The sequence below is a fragment of the Terrapene carolina genome, unplaced genomic scaffold, assembly GCF_002925995.2.
Source record: "Terrapene carolina triunguis isolate 2854851 unplaced genomic scaffold, T_m_triunguis-2.0 Scaffold926, whole genome shotgun sequence".
NCBI lineage: Eukaryota > Metazoa > Chordata > Testudines > Emydidae > Terrapene > Terrapene triunguis.
This window is the reverse complement of record NW_020665277.1, coordinates 2,316,586-2,320,645: the sequence shown is the minus strand read 5'-3', so window position 1 is coordinate 2,320,645 and position 4,060 is coordinate 2,316,586.

Below are 4,060 nucleotides of genomic sequence, written 5' to 3'. Positions count from 1 at the left end.
GTTTGAGCCCAGCTTATACCTTCACCGGCATCACTTGGTTAAAGTGGTGTTTTTGTAGGCACAAGGTAGAATTGATATTGCTGGCGGGGGTGATCTAGTATACATTTACTGGTGAGCAGATTTTTTCTAGTGTAACAAAGAGTAAAAAAACAAAACCCAAAGCCAGGGAACTCTATTCTTTTCAGAAACTGAGGGTCCTGCAAACAAGCAAAGATCATTAACAACTGGATCTTGGCAAAAGGCCTGAACCTACCAAAATCCTTTTAATTGGGTGGGGGTTGGATAGGTCTTCAAGCTTGTTAGGAAGCAAAGACTCAGCTACACTTATGTGATTCAACTCTGGTCAAGAGATTTTCAAGCTCAGAAAGATGCGAGCATTAATCTCTCTTCCATGCCAATTGAGGCGCTTAAATGGGAGATTTTCCAGTCCTGAAGTACTGCATTTAACACAGGACTTATCCAAAAATACTAACATAATTCCCTTCAAGTTATCAGCCATTGCTTCTGTCCTGAGCAAGTTTAAGATAACGAAATAATGAAATCCTTCTTTGTATATCAAAGGTCTCCACTGAGTCTTAAGATTTGAATTCCAGGTTAGTCTTTATTTAACAATTCACATACTCACAAAGCGCCTCCCCCCTTAGCTAAGAGACTGCACTTAGACATGACTAGACAGAAATAATGATCTTAGTGAATCAAATAATTCACAAAAAGTCAGATTAAGCCTGAATCATAGTTATACAATTTATCAGCAGGTGAAATTATTTGTAATCTATTTCGAGAGAAATACATAAATCAATTTTTGCTTATTGGCATTTTTATCCATAGTGGCTCTCAGCGCTGGGAGCTAGGGACTGACTTGGGGCCGGCATCTCTCTCTGGCATGTTTTGTTTGAGGCCAACGAATCTGAACGGTCTCTGCACAGACCCTGTCTGCCATTAGGAAACAGGCTGAAAGATAAAGGTGGAGCTGGAGGTTTTTCATATTGGATCAACCCAAAAGTCAGAGTCCATGTTTTTCTAAGTGAGTTAGCATTGCTGAAAGATGCCAGACTGATCGTCTTGTAGACGGACGTATTTAATTTATCCACAGCAGGGACGTGGCAGTGCCGGCTTCCACTCAGACCTGGAATAGGTTCCTCCCAAGCAGGGCTGATGCACAGTGACAGGCTAAGAGGGCAGAGTTATTCTCAGCTGTGACTTCCAGCAAGAGTGTCAGGCTTGTGGAAACGAAGATCTACAGAACTGAATAGGGATAAAACTGTCAGGATGTGATAGTTTAGAAGTTACTCTAAAGACACCTGGACTTTAAGGAGAGCGAGACATGTCCTATTGATTCTATGAATTCAAACAGAGGGAGAGGGCCTGATTCTGCTCTCATTACACACATTTTACACCAGCTGAACTCCACTGGGTTCAGTGGAGTCACTCCTGGTTTATACCAAGGTAAATGAAAGCAGTGCTACCTGAAGCCACATGCATGGTACACATGGTGCATACCATTGGCAGAGGCACCAAATCAACAGCATCGGGCCTTCGAAAAGCAGCAGCAAGGAACAGCAGCACCGGCCACGCCACTGACCTCCAGGTTTAGCCATCATGGTGAGGGGTGGCACGCAGTGCAGGACCAAAATGGAGTGAGTGCCATTCGGACTTGGTGCATCGGGGTTGCAGCACCTCTCATGCTTATACACTTATAAAGTTTGCGGGCGATACCAAGCTGGGAGGGGTTGCAAGTGCTTTGGAGGACAGGATTAAAATTTAAAATGATCTGGACAAACTGGAGAATTGGTCTGAAGTAAATAGGATGAAATTCAATAAGGACAAATGCAAAGTACTCCACTTAGGAACAATCAGTTGCACACATACAAAATGGGAAATGATTTCTTAGGAAGGAGTACTGCGGAAAGGGATCTGGGGGTCATAGTGGACCACAAGCTAAATATGAGTCAACAGTGTGATGCTGTTGCAAAAAAAGCAAACATCATTCTGGGATGTATTAGCAGGAGTGTTGTAAGCAAGACACGAGAAGTAATTCTTCCGTTCTACTCCACACTGATTAGGCCTCAACTGGAGAAGTGTGTCCAGTTCTGGGCGCCACATTTCAGGGAAGATGTGGACAAATTGGAGAAAGTCCAGAGAAGAGCAACAGAAATGATTAAAAGTCTAGAAAACATGACCTATGAGGGAAGATTGAAAAAATTGGGTTTGATTAGTCTTGAGAAGAGAAGACTGAGAGGGGACATGATAACAGTTTTCAAGTACATAAAAGGTTTTTACAGAGGAGGGAGAAAAATTGTTCTTCTTAACCTCTGAGGATAGGACAAGAAGTAATGGGCTTAAATTGCAGCAAGGGCAGTTTAGGTTGGACATTAGGAAAAACTTCCTAACTGTCAGGGTGGTTAAGCATTGGAATAAATTGCCAAGGGAGGTTGTGGAATCTCCATCACTGGGGATTTTTAAGAGCAGGTTGGACAAACATCTCTCAGGGATGGTCTAGATAATACTTAGTCCTGCCTTGAGTGCAGGGGACTGGACTAGATGACCTCTCGAGGTCCCTTCTAGTTCTATGATTTTATGCTTGGTCCTGTGGCCTCTCCATCCAAACATGAGCAGCACTGCGATCCCCGTGCACAAGGTTGCAACACACCTCACTCAGTTTTCACATCCCCAGCCTCCATCATGGCAGAGTGGCCATGGGGCCAAACCTCAGTGGGCAGCAGGGCAGCCGGCACAGCTCCTCCTCACCACTGCTATGGGGCAGGGTCCTGCACCAAGATTCTCCCACTGGGGCCTGCCCAGCCTTGCCCTGCTTCCAGCAGCCCAGGGCCTCTCTGTTGTGCCTGTGGGACTCGCTCAGTGACAGCCTCAAGAGCTGCAGGGAGTGCCCCCTCTGGGAAGTCAGCCAGGAGAGGGGTGGCAGGGAGCCCTAGGGCGTATTGTGTGAAAAATTTCTGGGGGCTCCCCTGAATGAGAGCACAATCACAGTTAAAATTGTATATCATGCAATTAGTCTAATCTGATGGATACTTGTAGCATTGCATTAGGGACTAGATCCTCATCAGTACATATCTATAGAAGCCAATGGAGCAATGGTGAGTTACATCAGAGGAGGATGCGGCTAGCAGCATTTCTTTAAAAGCACAAGTGGATATTGGGCTGAATCCATGATTATAGACTCGTCTCAGCCTGTGTCCTTGAATCTGAATCTCCCTAAAAGCAGATAGGGAGTGCAGAGAGGTAGAGTAGATGAAATTTCAAAGCGGACAGAGCTTGCTGAACAATGCATTCATCTCCTCTTCAGTGAGACTTTTTGCTACTTTTATCCTCAATGTGATAATTAAGCAGCAGGAGGGGGAAAATTGCATTTTGCTAAAAGCAGGGCCTTCAATTTTCAATATTTCCCTGGCCTTATGAAAAGTTTAATCAGAAAAAGAGCTGCTTAAGTAAGTATGTTACTATAGTAACAAAAAGTCCTCCTTACCCAAATCACACCCGTAGGGTTGTGGATCATGCAATCACCATACTGGATGAAAGAAAGGAGCATGGAACTCAAACCCTCCACAACGAGGCTAGAAATTTAGGAATATGTTTTGGAATTGCCGAGAGTGGTGACTTACAGCCCTGGCTTGCATGCCATCAGTGCTACTCCAGCACTCCTTTCCTCCCTCAGGCCCAAATTATTCCTGAGGCTTGCGTAAGGTGTGTGTGTCTGTGTGTGTTGGGAGGAGACAAGGAGCCAACCCCTCCCACTTGTATCCCATCTGCAAGGTGTGCGGGAAGTGCAGTTCTTACATTCAGTGATCCAGGGACCACACCCCTGTGTGCCCCAAGAGAGATGGGAAGGTGACAGGGCCTAGAGCTGTCTGGGCAAGGAGAATGGCACATGCTTCTCTATCCCTTGGAATTATGCACCTTCACACTCCTCCTCCTCCAGAAGCAATTGTCTCCCCTGAGGAAGATATTTCCCCTAGCTCCCCATCAGGGTGGGTCAGCTTCTGTCTGCTCCCAGCGGCTAAATGCCACAAGCAGGCTCTTAGAGAAGAGTGTGCAGGACCCT